The 20,989-nt window shown below is 39.9% G+C and overlaps 1 protein-coding gene across 2 annotated transcripts in view; it reads right to left on the bottom strand.

Moving 5' to 3' along the window:
• TBX15 (T-box transcription factor 15) overlaps positions 1–20,989 on the bottom strand; it is a 110,490-nt gene that overhangs the window by 55,273 nt on the left and 34,228 nt on the right. Inside the window, exon 1 of one of the 2 annotated variants that reach the window (XM_012458852.2) lies at positions 10,718–10,915. The exons of the other annotated variant lie outside the window; for it this stretch is intronic. The gene's annotated coding sequence lies outside the window, so the exon portion shown is untranslated. Of the gene's footprint in view, positions 1–10,717; positions 10,916–20,989 lie in introns of those variants that run through there. 2 annotated transcript variants of the gene reach the window in all.

Below are 20,989 nucleotides of genomic sequence, written 5' to 3'. Positions count from 1 at the left end.
GTAAATTTTTCAAAAAACTCCTAAAAACAAGATTTCTAAAATATACTATTGTCCTGCCTTTGGAAGCAAAGAGTTATGAAATCCATCATAAAGTGCCACAATTACAAAAAATCGGAAACAGACACCCTAAGCAGGATCCAGCAGAAATTTTGGACATATGATTTCTCCAATGTATGTTTAGGAAGGGGAAAGCGGAAGGAAAGGTATCACTACACTATGAGATAAATATTTAACGGTAGCTAAATTGAGGTTGAGATTGGAATTGGGACTATGGCTGGAGAATTATTAAATAAGTGACTCTACCCTTAACTCACTATGTCATCTGGAACAAAACAGAGAGTCAAAATGTAACATCAAATGGATTAATGAATAACCTTAGACAAGCCATTTGACCACAGGGGGCCTATGTCCTCAATGTGCAAGGAGAAAGAATGAACTTAAGGATTCTACCTCTAATGACCTGAATGTAAGAATCCTCCCCAGTACAAGTGCTAACCCAGGTAACCTCAATTAGAAGCATCAAATTTAAAACTCTTTGAACAAGACAAGTTAAATAAGCAAAAAGACTGGGGGCACAGATTCATATTACCATAGGAGTTAAATAATTGAGTGAGTATTCTATAAGGGTTTATAGTCTCAATCAAATCAATCAATAAGCACCTATCAGCATATGGCCTTAGATGAAGTACCATGCAGATAATTAGAAACAGAATCCAAGACCTTAAGAAGTTTCCCTGTTAGTGTTGATTAATTATGTGTTTATTGAGTGCTTACTATGTGCCCAGCACTGTGCTAGATTCTGGAAAATAACAAAGTACATAATGGGACCCCTCTTTAAGTGCAGTACGGTGGAGACTAGAAGCATTCAAAAATAATCAGAGAGCAACACAAATAATTGCCACACAGTTTTCCACACCATTACATACTGTAAGAGATCTAAGAGGGCTAGAACACTCCTGGGGAACCTATGGTTACTAGAAAAGAAATGGACAAGTCTGTGGAGGCATAGGCAGTATTTGTCCATGAAGAGGATTTTCAAACACAGTTATTTATTTAACTGGAAATACCCTGAACTTCTAGATTTTCACTCTCTCACAAAATAGGATCCAGTGACTTTTATATACAGAATATAGGCAACAGCCCACATGTGCAGCAACATGAATGCACCATGCAATCTTCTATTCTCAATTATTTCTTAAATATTATAATCTTGAAATAAAATTACTGTTACTTTTATATAGGTTTTTTTTAAGCTTCTAGAAGAGTTAGGAGCACCTGTGAGGTAAGCTACTCTACAACACCCTTAAAATAGTCATCTCAGAGTCAAGATTAACAGTCTAGGTAAAAATAAAATTTAATCCTTTGTAAAATACATTTTTAAATAATAGTTACAGAAAACATTTTGGCTAACCAGATCAAAAATTTTAGCTATTAATTATGATGTATAATCAAGTTATCTAAGTCATCAAAGAAACACCTAGCTGATTATTTTAATCAAATTGGATCATCCATTCAGAAATATAATCAATCAGTCCCTTAAAGATAAAAAAAACACCTCTGTGTTTTCAAGTTCATTTATTCTTGGCAATTTATGACTTTCTGTCTTCAAAAAATAACAATTAGGAATTCATATGAATGATACAGAAGAATTTCTTAGCTATCAGATACTGTCAGAATAGTATTTCAACAGGAGTTTAAGTAAATCAGGAACATAAAATGTTACACATAACCAAGGCAGCTAAAGGAGAAAACTTAGGTAACCTGTGCTGAGCCAGTTACAAGTCACTGGAGAACATAGTGTAACTCACAGGGCCAAAGCAACATATCTATTCTCATCCCAAAGAAAATCCTTTAAAAAGATTTTAACCATAATTTTACTTTCTATCTCTGACCTATTTTACTTTGATAAAATGAATACTGTAATACTAAGTTCCTACAGAAAGTTGAGTTCAGCTTAGAGTAAGTTCAATTCTCACACTAGAAATAATAATAAAAGAATTTCTTAATTTATATTTCACACATTACCTAATATTGTCTTCCCATTGATAAGGTAGACATAGTATGTATTTTTATGTCTATTTTGTGGATAAGGACATTGAAACAAGAGGAATTGAAAACTAACACATACTAGAATGTAGGTCTTCTGCCTCCTGATCCAATGGTCAGGTCTTCCCAAAAGCATACTAGATTCAACCCAGCCAAAATAGCTGGCAATTCTGCAACACCCTTAACTATTTTAACCATCCTCACAATGAAAGTGGTCTAAATATGTTTGATCTTGGCCAAGTCACTTGACTATTCTGGTCCCCAATTTCTTTAATCTTTACAGCACATTACATGCACATTTAATTAGAAGTGCTGTAAAGTCCCTTTTAACTCAAATGTTTAATGGACGGATTAGTAGCACAGCTTAGAGACCACCAAGTCTAACAAAAGCAAACCAACTACACTAAATTTATTTGGTTATCATACACAGAAAATGCCTAAATTGCATATACTTTTATTCTAATAAAAACTTAATATCAAAATTAAGCATTCTGAAAGCATATTTTACAGTTTTGGCATCTCCACTTAACAGTTAATTTTGAGGAATTATTGATTACTACAGTAAACAAAGCACATTTATTCCTGTGGCTCTGCTACTGACCAGCAGTGGGATCTTTAAAAGTTTTTTTGATTCACTTGACCTCGGTTTCCTTATCTTTACTATGGGGTGATAATAAGGTATCCTTCTGTTAAAAAAAAAGTTATATCTTTATGATAAAGCATAATGTAAAGATTCTATTGATAATATTATTGACTTTGGACAATGAGATGAATATAAGCTCACAAGAAGTATCACAAAGAGTTAATTGTCAACATTATAACTGAGCTCTTACTGTTTGTCAGGCACTCTGCCAAGGCTGTACATGTATAACATCATTTAGTACAGGCAAGCCTAAGAGTTGTTATTATTGCTATCTCCATTTTATAAATTATTGATGCCAGAGACCAGGTTACATCCATTCTACTACGTAAGGATTTCTGGCACATAAGACTGACTTTAATTCCATTTTTATGTTACCAAGTATTTCTGCTTTGCCTTGACTAGGTTACATATTAAAGAACCAAGACAAATAAAACAGGTTCTTGCTCTGAAGGAGCTCACAATCTGGTAGAAAGGACATAGAAACTGTTAAAGAAGGCTGACTATGATAGGTACTCCAACAGAGGTAGGGGCAAAGTATTGAGGAGCTTTGAAGAAGAAGAAAGTCAATGATAAGAGGATTAAGAGGACTTTATGAGGTAATATTTGAATATGGTCTTGAAATAGAAGTTCAAAATGAACATGTAATAAAATGATAGGGAAAGAATTTCATGTAGTAGGAATAACAATGATTAAGGATTCGGAGTTTTAGAGAATTACAAACAAGCTGGTATGTCAGAGTTTAGATTATGTAAAGAGAGAGGGGATGTAAGATAAATGATGAAGGTGGAAGGCCAGGTTCAACTCCACTAAATGACTACATATTGAACATTTACTATGTGCTAGTCACTCTTCTCTTGGGACATCAGGGAACAAATAAAAATTTATGGCTGAGGATCTTGGGTATCAGAATATGAAGTTTAGACTTTATCATTGTCATACTAAAGTTTTCTTTCACATGCAGGTAATGATAGTTCTGTCTTCTATTCAGAATATGAATTCCATAAGCTCAGTTCAGTGTTTTGCCACGTCTTGTATGAATGATGCAAGATTACCTGGTTTCAATGTGAAATGTGTAAGATGACTGTAAAGTCAGATTAGAGATGTAGAATGTTCTGAGACTGCATGCACAGTGCCACTTCCGTAAGACTGGACCTCAGCTGTCATATTTTCCCCAAGGAAGAAAATAGTTTGAAACAATTAAAGGAGAAAAACACAACCCAGATGATAGACAATCCATCTTATTTTCTTTTCTGTCAAATACTGGTACACAACCACATTGAATAGTGTTTCCCACTTCTTGATCTAGTTCATCAATCCCAAAATCTCTAAAACCAAAACTCTCATGATTATATCAGAGCTCCCATTCACAGAAGGGCAGATATCAGAAATCAGGCAGCCCTCTCTGTACCAGGAGCACATAAGTTCCTATTTCCAGAGGACCTCTGCAGTGGAAATTGGTTGTGGGCTATCAGATTTTATCCGGTAGCTTAGAGAAAGCTGGTGACATAACTTTTCATAGAGTAACTCTAAATATGGCAGAAGCGGAGCATTTGGCACTGACCTGAGTACGGACTGAGCTCAAATTTGATACCCAGTCCAGAGCTTCAAGGGAATGAACTATAACCCGGGTTGGATTAAACTAAAATTATGATGATAGCAAACACTCAAATGAGCCTGTTTGATGGCTTTAGTAATGGAATGGAGTCCCTGAGCTCTCCATGCCCTCCAAGTTCTATTTGGGAAAAGGGAGTAACCTGAAGCCTGCAATTCCCATGCCAATAACCCAATTAAGGAGACTAAGAGCACATCTTATCTCACCAGCTGCCTACAGCACTCCCCACCTAACAAGCAGCACCTCTCTCAGTGATCCCAAAGTCATCCCTGAGATCAAAGCCTTTGAGAGAGTCTTTGCAAAGAAGTGGCAGTAGTAATTTTTATATCTATTTCTAGTTAAGGAGACAAAGGCTCAATGTCATTAAAGGTTCAACCTCTATTTTAAGTTATTTGAAAAACCTTCAGATTGCTTTCCACAGTGGTTGGAGTAATTTGCATTCCCACCAACAGTGTACAAGTATTTCCTTTTCTCCACAGCCTTGCTAGCATTTGTTGTTGTTGTTTTCTCTTTTTAATAATAGCCATTCTGACTGGTGTGAGATAGTACCTCACTGGGATTTTGATTTGCATTTCTCTGTTGATTAGTGATGCTCAGGATTTTTTTCCTATGCTTGTTTAGCCACTTGTGTGTCTTCTTTTGAGAACTGTCTGTTCATGTCTTTTGCCCATTTTTAATGAGGTTGTTTTTTGTTTATTGATTTAAGTTCCCTATAGATTCTGTATATTAGGCATTTAACCAAAAAGACACAGGCATTTGTATGTTCATTGCTGCACTATTCAAAATAGCAAAGATTTGGCATCAACCCAGGTGCCCATCAATAATAGACTGGATAAAGAAAGTGTGGTACATATGCATGATGGCATACTATGCAACCATAAAAAAGAATGAAATCATGTCCTTTGCAGCAACATGGATGCAGTTGGAGGACATAATCCTAAGTGAATTAACACAGGAGCAGGGCAGGCATAGTGGCTCATGCCTGTAACCTTAGCACTTTGGAAAGCTGATGCAGGCAGATCGCTTGAGCCCAGGAGTTTGAGACTAGCCTGGGCAACATAGCAAAGCCCTATCCTTACTAAAAAACGAAAAATTAGCTGGGCCTGGTGGCACATGCCTGTAGTCCCAACTACTTGGAAGATAGATGGGAGGATCATCTGACCCTGGGGAGGTCGAGGCTGCAGTGAGCTGTGATGGCACCACTGCACTCCAGTCTGGGCAACAGAATGAGATTTCATCTTAAAAAATAAAACAAAACAAAAACAAAAACCCCACAGGAACAGAAAACCCAGTATCATGTTCTTTTATAAGTGAGAGCTAAACATTTAGCACACATGGACAGAGATATGGGAACAACAGACACTGAAGACGACTAGATGGTGGGAGAGAGGGGCACAGGTTGAAAAAATACCTACAGGGTACTGGGCTCACAACCTGAGTGATAGGATTAGCACCCTAAACCTCAGCATCACACAATATTCCCATGTAACAAAGCTTCACAGCTACCCCCAGATCGAAAATAAAAGTTAAAACATTTTAAAGTTGAAATTTCAAATAAAAGATGAAATTACAAAAAGTTTTTGCTTTAGTCTAGAACAATATGCAAAAGTTTCAACATCCAGTGCTCCAGCATGTTTTGAAGCTGGAAACGAAATAAAAAGAAGAGAAATAGCAAGCAAGTACTATATTAGGCACTTTATATACATTATCATCTCATGCAATTTTCACAGAAACCTTTAAAATAGGCATCACTGCTGCCATTTTATATATAAGAAAACTGAGGCATGGCATGAATAAAAGGCTTCTCTCACATTATATAGCTGGGAGGTATCAGAGTGGTAATTGAATTAATCTGACACTAGAGTTGATGCTCTTTTCACTATATTCTGTTGCCCACTTTTCAAAACTAGAACTGCAGAGCTGTGCTGGTCCTACTCTGAGCTCAGAAATGCAGAGTGAATGCTCAGGCTGCTCAATTAGAAGGTAGTGCCATGGAAATTAAAATTGTCAGTGTTTTCAGAAAGGAAAATTCAAACAAAGTTCTGATGGAAATTTTCCTCTCTCAGTACCAGGGCAGTTATATTCAGGAATATTTTAGGTCTCTTCATCAACTTCACATTATTTAGTAAATAAGCACAAGTATAAAAGTCTTCTTTTGCTGTATTTCACTTCCTATCCCCAGTCCAACCTACAAAAAAGATCCGAATATGACAGACACTGAAGATCACTTTCAATGTCAAATCACCCTTTTGCTTTAGCCTAGACTAATAAGCAAAACGTTAGAAGGTACTTGGAAGATGTTTGGGCTTTGAGAAATTTCTAATGGAAGCATTGAAAGACAGGACAAGGCAGCTGAAGCAGGTCCTACTTGTGCAGAATTTGGTTTATTTAGGCTTAACTCAGGTCAGAGTGCAGGACTCAAAAGTTTCCGATGGTCCTAAGTGGGTATCTATGCTTGAAGAGAATTCATCTAATAATAATGTGTATGAAAGCACTTCACAAACAGTAAAATATCAAATTAACATATAAGATTCTATGCCAAAGACCAAGTGTATCAGAAAGACAAAGAAAAAAAATAAAGAACAAATATGGGTCTTGAATTTTCTAAAACAGTCCTAATTTCAAATATTTTATCTTATTCTTCCCACAAAATTAGTATTTATGAGACCAATTTTTGGTTTAGAAAATATTCCTGACAAATACACAAACAGTGCATAAATGGAATAATCCAAAATTAGCCACAAGCCACATGGAAATGTTCAATCTAAGTGCCTCTTGCACCAGAGGTCCTTCAAAATTCATTCTGGTAACTGAGTGGTCTTCAGGATTTACCAGTCAATTTCAGGTGAGCAGCTGTCAGCCCAGGCCCCTTCCTACGGCTCTTGGCATTTTTCCTGGGTGAAGCGATACATTAACTCATCCCCAAGGCAGTTTGCTCTTTGCAACCACTACTTCCAACCTCCCCCCCACCACCTCTGTCACCCGCCACTGTCATAGCACCATTATATATCTGCCATCATGGTCTTTTAATTTCTGTGATGTGAAAAGTGGGCCCTTCTCCTACGAGCATTTGCTTTATACCTTGTTAGAATGTTCCCACTGAGCACCAATACATAACTAAATTCATGCTGATGTGCTAAAGGGGAGGAACAAAGCAGCCAATTTCTAAACAAGTGTAATTTAACTACAACTTCTGGAGAGAGTGCTCCTGGAGGTGGCAGTTTCAAAGATGTAAATAGGATAGACATTTGAGCATAGCCAGGAATGCCCCTCAAATGATCCCAGGAGCCCACCAACTACACCAATCCAACCCACCATGCAAACATAGAAAACCACCCTGTTCAGTACATATAACATGGCTGACAACAATGTAACAACCTCTCCAGTAATCTAAATTCATCCATTCAATCAATCATTCATTTGTTCAGCAAATAATATTCATTTTGTAGCCTGAGCCTGGCAATGCGCTAGGTGCGATTAGGGGCACAAAATTGAATAAGAGATGATCCATGTCCTCAGTAACTTATACAATCATTTAGGAAGAGAGGATAAGTCCATAAATAAGTCTAATGAAAATATAATCATCTAAATCCACCACAGCACACAGCATACTGGCCTTAGGATCCAAATCTCTCCTCTTTCCAACCATCTAACCTTAAGTAAGTCACCTAACTTCTTAAGCCTTGGTTTTATCATTTGTAAAATGAGGATATTATTCCTATCTACTTTGTGAAACTTTTATGAACTGTTAACAAGGTGCATGTGTATGTGGATTTGCATTAATACTTTATGAACAAAAAAGATCCAGACATATGAATGCTGATTTTTCTTAGAAAAATTGTTTTCTAAGAAAAATTAGCAACAAGATTCTATGGGAATATTATCTAAGAAAAATAGCAACAAGATTCTATGGGAGTTTAGACATCAGAGAAAATCTCTCCCAGCCCGGGGATCTTTTCTGGGCCTAATTTAAGATACGTCTGTGAGATGCAAAGGCAGAAATGGGGAAGAAGGAGAAGGATCTTCCAGGAAAAGAGAATTTCGTGGTAGAGGCATGGCAAATAAAATCTACCAAACGTATTTAAGACAGCAGCAATCTATGTAATTCCGACCACATCTGTGTTATTCCTCTTGTATCCTCAGCACCTGGATAAGTGTCTGGCACCTATTACGCACTCAATAAAATGTTTTTGTTGAGTGAATTAATGAATGAAATGCTGTAGGTTTAGCAAAGTAAGAGAAGAAGATACAGTCAGAGAAGAGCTGGGTGGGTAGGCTGGAGCCAAATGCAGAATCTTGAATGCTATTCTTCTCATCTTCTTCCAGGAGACAAATATATCCCTAGTAATGAGGTGTCTTAATTGCATGACATGTTCCCAATGAAATCCCTATTAAATCCCAGGGTCACCTCCTGACATCATAACCTGAACTATTGGAATCCTACCAGCTTTTCCTTGCATGACTGTGAGCTGTGTCAAACTGAGTGGCAAGGTCTGACCCGAAATCTTTCAGGGGTTTCAACTGAGTTCTAACGGTTCAGTCACTTCTGTGAGTAGTCATCAGTCAAACACCTAGAAGATACTCAGATACTAACTCTCCTGCACATTAACCTGAGAAGGTGCTTACTTACAGTCATGAAGATAAAATGGGGAAAGAATCAAGTTCTTCCACAAATGCTAGAGCTAGTAATGCTAAGGGAGAGATAGTGAGGCAGAGATGCTCTCCTCCTTCAGGAACAGAATAACTGCTGTGCCCACCAGCTCCCCTACACCTCCACATTCACTGCTGTTTACAGTGAAGCACGGTTTCCAGAGTTGCTGAGAAGTAAGGGAAAATATCACAAACATTCTTTAGAATTCCACAGACCCGGATGTATGACTGGGCAAGGTGCTTAACCTTTCTGAGCCAATTTCTTCCTCTCAAATGGAGATAGTGGATACCATGTGTCACGGTGAAGCTCTTGGCACAAAGTGGGAATATACTTAATATAATTCTTTCCATGATTTGGAACAGGGGATAGCCATAAAGGTTAGGTCTTTTCCCAGTCACTTCCCTGTCCATATCTGAGAGGCAGAAAGAAGGCTTTCAAATGAAGAAATGAAACTCTCACTAAGGAAAATGTAAAATGTGGAGTAGGAAAAGGTCACATGATGAAAATATTTCAGGGCCTAGGGCAAAACTATCAAAATTGAATGCTGTAGGAGAAATGGTGAACAGGCGGAAAGAGGGAAAGGCAGAAACAGCAATGAAAATGCCATGTAAGAAAGCCTGTTTTCGTGCGGGTCTGCTTGAGTGATGCTCTCCTGGTCCACAATGGCTGGCACATTATCTGAGAAGGAAAGTGATAAGATCTAAAAGAAGAGAGAAAATGTAGACCACTAAGAAGAAAGGTATATTGGGTTTTCAGTAAGGAAAATGGGCCACAGAGCAAACTCTCACCTTGAACAGAGAAGCAGAGAGAACCATCGAGGCTGAAGAAGCTGCCGAAGTCACTGTTCCATGAGAGGTGGAGAGGACGGGGCAGAGCTGGGAAGCAGCAGGGAGCCCTGCTCCATGAAAGGTGGAGAGGACGGAGCAGAGCTGGGAAGCTGCAGGGAGCCCTGCTCCATGAAAGGTGGAGAGGATGGGGCAGAGCTGGGAAGCTGCAGGGAGCCCTGACTGCTGATGGACAGCCTTGTCAGAAACACCCACCTGGCTCAGGATAAGAAAAATGCACTGGGGAGGCAGAAAAAATCTAGTACCTAGGTGAGACTCCCAGGGAGCATGAGCAGGAGGCCTGAAAGGGAGGCATTTTAACCCTATTTTGAGACTTAGACAGGGGAGCAAGCCCAGTGCCACTCACCCAGAAGTATTAGAGAGAAGAAATGGACCCAAGTCTTTCCCATTCCAAAACTTAGCCTCATCCGCCATCCCACACCACCTTCGGAAACCCTAAAATCCAATGCTTTAATGGCAGAAAAGAGTTCACTCTTGGGGCACAGGACAATTATTGAGAGTGAAATCATTGAGTGTCTTTATATTTACAATTCACCAAATCCAGATTAAGATGATTGCAAAACTTAGAATCCTACCCTCGCATCCCAAGTCCCCAGACCCTCCAGGAAAAGTCATCCTCCCAAGTCTCTCCTTCCTTTTTCCTCTATAGCTCTTCCCAAAAGGGAATGAGTTATCAAAGGATGCTAACTCCAGGGTGAATTTTTTATGGTGGCCAAGAAAAGAAGGGTGGCGTGAGGCAAGGAATTGCCTTACACTGTCATCTGTGTAGAAGGCTGATTTGGGAATCCAAAAGTGAACATGTTATTCTTAACTCCATTCCCGACTCCTTGAGTCATTCTGACCACGTCACTTAATTCCACTCATTCCACGGCCAACACCTTGGCTACAGCAAGCCTCTGATTTCCCCCAGGCCTACCTACCTTGAAGGGTCAGAATGACCCTTGAAGAGACAGTGTCCTTCAAGTGTGTCAGCAATTCAGAAACTGATAGCTTCCAAAATAGCTGGTGTGTTGTTGAGTGTCTGTTGCCTTCTGAAAGAGTGGTAGTATCACCGAGACAGCAGGATTTCCTTGCCAAAGTTGCTCTTACCCTCCTCCCCACAAGACTCTGCTCTGCCTCTCCCTGTCCCTGCCTAGGAAGACTTTGAGCCCAGGGGCCATGGCATTTAAGCACTGTCAGAGTTCCCACTTCAATTCCCACAGTGGTGCCAGTTCAGCATCTGTCATGATGACCCAGCCTGAACTGTATTTAGAAGCTTGGACATGGCACCATGTTCCAGCCCATCTCAGAGTGACAGGAGATTTCCTGAGCACCTGGGCTTGCGATTCAAGCACTCCTCCTCCCAGGGAATGGGGGGTCAAAATGACTTTCCTCTGCTGGTCTGTTTCCTTCTTAGGATGGTGTCCTTCTGTAACAGGCCTCTTCTCAAGAGTCAATTGCCATCAATGCTATTACATAATGCTGTTTAAAAATCCATACTATTTACAAAGCTTGCAACACATGCCAGGGGAAAGAGAGGAGAATAGGAAAGTCAGTCAGCAAATGAGCTTAGTACTCTGTTTGTGGACTATTCTTACAAAGATAAATTTCCCTGAAAACATATCCTGGGAGTGTTCAGAACCTACCAGATATTGCCAGTGAATAGAGAGAGCCTATCTATGTCACAACTCAGTGGAACAGTGTATATAGGAATTCACTTCATCTTCTTGGCAGCATTTACACCAGTCTTGAAAGCAGCATACCAGAGTCCCCCCAAAATTATAAGTTAGTTCTGGTTAGTGGTTAAAAAATTAAGTCCATTTATTTACATATTAATATTACTCTCCACCCAGACAGGCAGACTGATAATTATATAACACTAGTCAGGTGAGCTGTAAGTCTTGAGGGTTACTGCACACAGAGCAGGGTCTAGGCCCTCCATCTGATAGGTCACAGGAGAAAGAAAGGCTTTCTCAATTGACCCCAAACTCTCTACCCCCACTGTCCCTAACCAGAGTTCCATGGAGACACCCTGTCATTTAAAAAACATCAGCATTTGGCCTCTCCCATTCCTGGGCAAGAACCCAACACTCTCAGAGAATGTGGTTTTAGGATCGTGGCATCTAATCCATTCAAGGATTATTTTCCCCCCTACTGTTCAGATGGGTGTGTTAATCATCACCTCTCTTTGTTCTGTAATAAATTCAACCCTGGCCTCTATGCATCACTGGAGTTTAAAGATGGCATTTTGACAGGTCAGATACTCAGAGTCAATGGACCACCAACCAGTCAAAAATCTTTAAGTACTTTTAGGAACATGTGGAAGTAATTTTTTCCAAGAATTCACAAGTCTGGAGGATAAGATCTTATTGATGGAGTATGAGCTGTTGTATATATTAAAGTATTATTTTATATACCATATTCTGCATATAATCAGCATTGATTTAAGAGTGAAGGCAGATTTTCCGTTATAAACCAAGTACTGCACAAATGTTATCAAATGCATATTACAATAAAGTATACAATATATAGCATCTTTAAAAAAGTAAGGTGACTAAAACTATAAGTGAAAGTGCAGCAAATACATGTTTAAAATGCAAATGCTATAGGCTAGGAAATGTCATAGATATCAGAATACTTTATATGACACTGGCTATACATGTACATTTTAACTACAGGCGTGGTTGGAGATGAATTTTTTATAAAGAAAAAATTTATTATACAAAAATATTGATTTCTAATTATTTAAATGAGGAGGTTACTAAAGTCAGTGGATAGGCTTTGGAGGTTTACAAGTCACTCAAAATGATAAGATAAATTTGCGAAAGCTTGTGTTTTTCTGGGGAGAGGATGCATGGGATTTATGAGATTCTCAAAGGAATCTATGACTTTAAAAGGCCTTAAGGACCGCACTGGTCTGACAGGTTTTCTTCAAGTGTAATAAACATCCATCTTTCCAAGCTCTCTTCCACTGTAACAAAATGCATTTTCCCTCAGCCAGATATTTACAATGAAAGACATATTCAAAAGAATATGACACAGAATACTAATGGTACATCTTAACAAAAATATATTTTTATCTTTATTATGAGGAATGAGGGGTTGTGTTTTTCTATGTAGTAGTGAATCCTAAAATGGCCACCTGAGACCATCTCATTTTCTCTTTATGATTCTTTATCTTCCATTGATCTTTATTTTAACCACACATACACGTATATATAAGTGGAGTAAATTACAATCCATATTCATCTACTTACTTGGGGAAAGCAGATGAATGATAAATTATTTTTGGCCTTGCTGCTTTTACTCTGGCTCTCTTTTCCTCTGTCTCCCAGGAAAATATTAGTGGCACAGGAACCCTAAGTTCACCAGGGTCTTTCTCCTTACGTATGCCAAAAGTTTGCACTGCAAGTCTGCTGTTGTGGGACATGCAATCCAGTCCCCTTACCGGAGATGTGCTCTTAGTCAGTGGTCCCCGGATCTCAGAAGAAATCCCTCTACCTCATGACCTCTAAGGCAATGTCTGCATCTGGCACTGGGGCTGAGAGGTAGCTCCCCAGGGAAAGCTGGACACAGTGAGTCAGTGAGGCTGCCCCCGGTAGGCCTGCCAAGGCTTTCCCAAAGGCTATGGCAACAGAGCCTGCCCATGAGAAGTACATTTTGGTGAGCTCAGATTGTTTGCTACCAAGAACCTCCTTGCCCTCACAGCTAAACATCTATTTTTATCACACTGTGACACTGCGGACTCTCTGCTGTCATTACAGTGAATAATAAATACAGTCAACTCTGCATGATTTGTCATTTTATGGTGAAAGGAACCCTGGATTCAGAATCAGAAGGTAGGCATGTTAGTCCTGGTTTGGAATCAGAAAGCAGGAGGGTGAGTCCTGATTCTAACTCTACCTAGAGCTGTGACCTTGAGGAGCCATTTAACCCTGTGGCACTTCAGTTGGCACATCTGTGAAAAGTGGAGAAGAAATCCTACTGCTTACCTAACTCAATGAGGCACCAGCAAAGTAAAATAATGCAGATGACAGCATTTTGTAAATTGTAAAGTGTCTTATGAATGTAAGTTACCAGCACTACATTTAATTCTTTAGCCCACAGAGATTTCTCAATGTGCTCTAAATACCATGCTTAATCCATACTTGCTAAATCCATGCAGTACCCATTAGAGATGAGGAAACTGAGACTTGGTGAAGCAAAGTGGTGAAGTGAGAAGACCTGTTTGCTGAGAGCCTGGATTATCTCCTCAATCTCGTTCATGCCTCCCCCAGCAGCAGCACTTCATTTACTCTTGCTGAGCAACTATTTCCTCATCTTTAAAATGGAGATGTTAACTGCTTGCTCCTATGAGACAAAGATCTAGACAAAATGACCATCCCAGCATCTCTTTCCATGATCTGTGAATCTGTAAGATGTGAGCAAGGTCATGAGTTATCTTGTGGTGGAGGGTCTGTCAGCCAGGTGTGCTGCCCAGTGTGCTGACCAATGGACCCTATTTGTTCCTTTGGTTTCTGAAGCACAGCATCTGGCCATCTCCAGAGTGGTGACTCAATGAAGGATCACAGTACAGTCAGGGTCTCTACCATGCTAAGTGGCTTTTCCTACATTCTGATTCTCTGTTACGAAACATATGTGGCTACTTTTCACTGATCAAGCAAAATAGTTTATTTTTATAATGGGCAGTTAGATAACATCTTTAAAAGTCCAGCTTACAGTCCACACCAAGAGATTGGCTCTATCACATATCCTCTTATTTAGAGGCCACTAGGCTGCAGGATAATTAGTACAGCCGAATTGCTCTAATTATTATTAGCATAAGAAGGCTTTTCTCAACCCAATGGAAAACTGTTCCGGGGACTGGCCCTATGGGATTCTCAGACCAGCAGCAGAGCTGGCCTTCTGCTCCCTCCTAAAACAAAAGCTAGCCCCAAAGAAACATAAAGTTGCTCAACTTCTCTAAGGCCCAACCAGCCTGTCTCTTTTCCCCTCTGGGCCTCAGTGCAGTTCTTCTCTCAAAGCACACCTCACTTCGCCTTTACCCCATAGAGTCACTGTTATGGCAGCACTCAATGTTGACAACCTTTTTTCAACTCCACTAGGAAACACCTAATGAAGGATCTTGCTCTTGATCCCCATTTCTTAAAACGATCTTCTGAAACATGCTGCTTATTGCCTCAGAGGAAGTGACTTCTCTTCCCTCCAGAAAGACCCTACCATGGTTTGAGTTGTGATTACACATCTGAATTCAGTTCATACAAGATAAATATTAGTATTTATAGGTAAATGTTCTGCTAACTCAGTCCTTAGGAGAAAGAATGTAACATGTTTCTTGTCATGCTCCTAAACTACCTGTGAAAGACCTCCTTCTTGTCATTATCTACAACTTAATTATGAGTCAGTGTGGCGTGAATCAGAAAAAATACAACCTCTTAGGAAGAGAGAGCAAATGAGTTTCAACATGCATATCAACTCTAGCCATTTGAATGTGGCATTTGAGAGCCTGAAATTCAGAAGCATGAGGCCCAATCCAAACTCAAAGGAAAGAGTACCTCCCAGATTGATTAGTCATGTCTTTCATGGACACAAGAGTAGATAATAGCAACATATACGTTATATATTCATTTTCATGTTATTTCTAAGATCTCCACTGGAATGCTGCTTTGCATAAATTGTCACAATATCCTTCTTACCTGCTTTCAGAAAATAAAGGTTATTGTGTCATTGTTTGGATTTTATGTTATTCTTTCCAAGGGGCCCAGATTTTCCAGAGGCATCTGAGAGGCCACTAATCTCTCCCCTCTAGAAATAAGGTCATCATGTTAGCAAACTTCCTCTGCTCTGACACAGTTGTGGTTTTAATGGAGAACTAATGTCTTCATCAGTATCTGTGCTATTTCACACTTCATTTCCTCCCCAACTCTTGGATGAAAACCATCCGGTCCTGGTGATTTACTTTGTGGGAGTTTCTTTCAAGTTTGTTGCCTTCTCCAGGGATGTCACGCAAGCATTTTCAGGGTTCCAGTTGGGAAGCACCCAGCCTTGAAACATCAGTGTGTGATCAAGTCACTCACGAAAGCCAATGTCCTTGGCAGGGACCTGGCCGTGAGGCCCCCTTAGCCGAGGCCCTTGAGTCTGAGGATAAGAGAAGGAGCTGCTGCTTTTCCTGCCTTTCTGTCAGCACTGGTTCAATGGTCAAGGTGGTCCAGATTACCAGGACCCCGAGAACTGGGAGCACGTGGGAGGAAAACACAGACACTCTGAACTCAGGATCCACTATTCGGGTTGTCTCTGGATCTGTCAGTAAGTTTCACAAAAATCTCAAAACAACCTTAAAGCAAGAATAGTCTTAAACTTCTTTTATATGCTCCATAGTTGTAGCCATCACCCAATCCAGATTCTCCAAGATAGTACTTATTTCCCATGGTCCTCAAGACACATTTGCATTTAAAATAACCTATCTCCTACTATCTGGCTTGAAACAACAAGCTCCTAGCATGGACACACAATAAATACCTTGCTTTTAACTTGATAAAATTCTGGCTACATGACACACCTCAGAGAAGCAAATAGGGAGGGTGAAGGAAGAAATTATAAAAGACTGCTCTTCAGTGGCAGAAGGCACCTCTCTTCATGGTAATAGTCATATACTCTCAGGGTCTAGGCATATGTGACTTGTGAAGGAGAGACTTCTCTGCTGCTTTGAGGCCTCTGGCTTCATTGGGGCAGACTCTTGTCTGACTTGTGCTCCACTGAGAGGGGACAAAGACAGGATTGAGGATGCAGGACCCAAGATGAAGCCAGCTCATGCCAAGCCAAGACACACTGATGTAAAGAGGAGCTCTTTCTTCATGCATCCTTGGGGAGACGCCACATGATGTGGTCTCATCTTTGGCCTTAAACATAGTTTAAATGAGGACAAGAGCCATGTTAGACCATTAAAGTAACTCCCAATAGCAGATGAAGAAAATATAGAAGCACTTTCCCTGAGAGCAACCTCCAAGTACAGGGCCAGGCTGAGGCCTCCGCAGAGAAGCCTGTTGCAGTGGGACTGGACGAGCTGCCTGACCTCTCACGTGGTTTTGTTTTTGCTATTCTGTTTCTTAAATAAACATCTGATATTCATACCTTGTAAGTATGTGCCTTTACTATTCTCCAATAGGAAAGCTTAACTCAGATTGTCAGCTCTATTTCAAAGACCATCACAAACGAGGAAGAAAAAAAAAAAAAGCTTCAGTTCTCAAGCTTGCCAGTATGAAAGCACAATATGCATCATATTTCTCACTGGAGGATCAGGTGGGTCAGTCCAAATATCAGCACATGATCTTGGTTCCTTACCAAATGGGGCAGTGATGATAAAAGAAAAAAGTCCAACACGCCACTGTTCACTCTGAAAAGACACTGGCATCTTCTGCCCCGCAAAGAGCAATGCACAAGAACAATTTTCATACTGCAACAAATTTAAAGTTTTAAGAACAGATAGAATCATTACACAATTCAGATGCCATGTAGCTATCTATAAAAAGAACAGGATACTCCAGAAAACAAACTGCAAACAATGACTACATCTTTAATGTCATAAAATATCTGGCTTGAAATAAATTTCCTTGACAGGAGAAAAAAGATTCTTTGTATCAATGATTAGAAATGTTCAAACTCCAACTGTCACATGGATAGCAAAATCATGAGAAAGGAGTTTCCCTCCTAATGTAAAGACATTTCCCCTAATTGGCTCAGCATTCTAAATTTTTGGAATACACAGGTAGCAGCTAACATGCAATTCCCATAATTAGAAGCAAAGACATTGGTTCTGAGCCCAGGGCAGGAGAGGTGGGAGATCTGTGAAGTCCCAGGCCCTGGTCCTTCCTCTTTTGTTGGCAAGGTGTCCAAATGGTTCTTGAGTTCTCCTTGGCAATCATTAAAGGTCACCTGCCACAACCACAGTGCCTTTTACTAGTCTGCCTTGTGCCCTTGGTTGCAACATCCCATTGTTCCTGATACCAGGTGGCAAAACCTAAAGGTCACCATTAACCTGGGCCAAAATTTCTTGCTCCCATATCTGCCAATTCGCACCACACACTCGAAAGGTCACCAACTTGATGTTAATGCCCTAGACCATATAGGCCCTACTGCTTCTCCACAGCTATAGCCCCAACAAGGTTATGTCCCTTCCCTGTGGCATCCCTGGGCAAGGGTGGGAGGGCCCTGTTCCTGCCAGTATTCAAAATCTGAATGTGACTGACTATCAGTGCCTTCAGCTTGCAGGAATGTAGGGCTGCAGTGGAAGATGATATAAGTACACTTGACCCTTGAACACCAAAGGTTTGAACCGTGCAGGTCCACTTACACGTAGATCTTCTTTTGCCTTCACCATTCCTGAGACAGCAAAACCAACCCTCCTCTTCCTCTTCCTCTTCAGCTACTCAACATGAAGACAATAAGGATGAAGACCCTTGATGATCCGCTGACACTTAATGTACAGTACATGCATTTTCTCTTCCATGTGATTTTCTTAACACTTTCTTTTCTCTAGCTTACCTTATTGTAAGAACATAGTATATAATACACACACAAAATATGTGTTCACCAGTTGTTTATGTTATTGGTAAGGCTTCCAGTCAACAATAGGCTATAGCAGTTAAGTTTTGGGAAAAGCAAAAGTCATATAGAGATTTTTGCCTACACAGAGAGTCAGCACCCCAACCCTCACATTCTTCAAGGGTCAATAATATAGAAATGAAAATTTATAAAAAAAAATATTTTTCTGTCCTTAAAATCAACCATGTCTTCAGATTCAAACCAAGACTCTAAATTCTCAGTTATTTTAAGTGTGGCTTCTCATCTCACTCAGTGTCCTCACTGAGCGTCAACACTCTTACACGCACTTTTTTTATAAGGCATTTTACAATCCTGGGCCAACCATCAGTTCCCGATGTCTAATACCTCCCTCTCTTGGGCAATCTGCCCTAACATAGCCCTAAACACCTACAGATGCCCAGACTAGGCACCCGTGTAAAGTATGGCTGAACCTCCCAAGTGGGCTGGCCATAATAGATTTGACCAGTAGAATAATAATGACTTTTTGGCTCAGAAAGCTAACAAGGACTTTTTCCTTGGCCAAAAAAACTATGCTAGGAACCACAAGAGACAGAGATCAAGTGTTTATTTTACTTGAAATTCTGCTATCTCAGAAAATGAAGCACAGGAAATCACCAGGAAAAACTGTCATCAGCCAAGGACCTTTAGCACTTGAAGAAATGGTGTATCCCATATTTAGACCAAGCCTCTTAACGCAGAATAAAAATAGGAAAAGATGGCTTGAGGAAAGAGAGGCGCTTCATGTTTTTTAAATATATAAACTCAATACTGACATTTTTCCATGTTGCCAAAAACTAGTTTCTGGGAAAAGAAAAAAAAAAGCTATGGCCAGCTAACAATATTCTATTTAAGATTTGCTTTTGTGACTAAATTAATTAAGGCCACTGGTAGTTTTTCAGCCTAATGATTATTTTTTTTGTTGTCCTCTGAACCTAACCCTCATAAATGAGTCACTGGAATTTAATTTATTCTAAATTCTCTTTTTTATTTTAACCCTTATAACACCTGATTTAGTCAACCAAACATAAAATACAACATATAGTATAAATACAAAATATAGTATACAAATAAGAAGAGATAGATAGAATCTTGGCAAATTCAAACTGCTCCACATCCCCAAGAGAAACAGTGGATCTCCACTGTTTTACTCATTCCCACCCTCCCACTCTGGTCCTTGGGACCCTCAGAGCCTCACTCCACTTAGAAAGAAAGGTAAGAAAGACTTCCTCAAAATTCCAGTTATCAAACACATTTTAAAATGAAGTTTCATTATTTCACAGCTCACACAATAATATTTCAGATGGGTGGGAATGGAAGTGAGATGAGGAAGGCCATGTGCCTGTAATATGTTTGTTACACATATGGGAATTATCTGAAACCCATGTCTTCCTAACCCAGCACCAACAGTTTATGCACAGCGTTGTTCCAAATTTTTTGTTTAAGTTTATTGGTTTCCACTCTCAAAGAACTCAACAGTTCTCTTCATTACACAACATTTTTGGATGAATAGTCTTTTGCCCCCTACAAAGGTAGGCATTATTTCAGCAGATCTGAATTAGTTTTAATAAATAAACAGTCTGAAATGAACAGTCAGGGAATTGTCTTTATTTGGAGATGGGGTGAACTTAACGGGAATATTGTAAGCTATCTATAGTGCCCTTTGCCTACCCTTCTAAGTTCTTATAATCAGACCAGACCAAATAAAGCCAAGGTTCTATCTCTCAAGAATTGTCACATGACAGTCAGGTGGTCATGGGAGAAACAGGAATCTTCACGTGGACACTTGGAGAAGCATGATTCTCAATAGCTACTTTCCAGTGGGCTGTCAAAGCCTTCTTCTTCCCCAACATGTAATCAAATAAAACTGTAATAGGAAGACCAAACATCACAAATCAACAGTCAGATGGACCTCTGGAGACCAAGGAACGCTAAGGAGTTTCCCTGTTTGGCTGGGCAAAGCAAGGATCAAAGGAAGCTTGGAGTGGGTGCAATATCACAGCTCTGGAACAGAGGTCAAGTATTTGGCCTTTTCCTGGCTTCCAATGATATTGAATACAACAGATAAATTAAGATCAAGGCACAAGGCAGTTCTAAAAGCACCAGCCTGTCCCCAGGAGATCCCAGGAGCAGAGTCACCATGAGCCAGATCTTATCCTTACTTGGAGGAATGCCTGTCAACTTGAGGGCAGATTACATACAACAATGTCTAATCAAAAGCCCTACAACATGATCATAGAAGGAGGCAAACTCATCAGGAGCATTCACTTGGCCAAGAAAGAGATCCTAATTCAGGCACAGGCCAAAGTCAATGAAGTTCACTATGCTCCAGCTCCTGATTAAGCATATGTGTGTGGAGAGATGATTTCCCAAAATAGCATGGGAGCTCAAGCGCTTAAGGGAAAATCTGACCCTTTAACTTAAGGCAAGAATGGCCTACCAGCAAATCTCAAAGATAGGAAATATTTCTGGGATTAATAACTCAAACAGATATTCATTTTAGGTGGGGGATTTCCCTAGTCCAACCGTTGGTTTCTATGACTGATGCACACAGGCATCCCAGCTGGAAGCACGGCATGATTTTATGGGCCCTTGTTCAGCATATCCCTCAAGTT

The sequence above is a fragment of the Aotus nancymaae genome, unplaced genomic scaffold (genome assembly GCF_030222135.1).
Source record: "Aotus nancymaae isolate 86718 unplaced genomic scaffold, 86718_ANA_hifiasm-v0.15.2.pri h1tg000007l, whole genome shotgun sequence".
In the NCBI taxonomy this organism is placed as follows: Eukaryota; Metazoa; Chordata; class Mammalia; order Primates; family Aotidae; genus Aotus; species Aotus nancymaae.
Note: the sequence above shows the minus strand (reverse complement) of the source record. Positions and strands in the feature narration are given on the sequence as shown.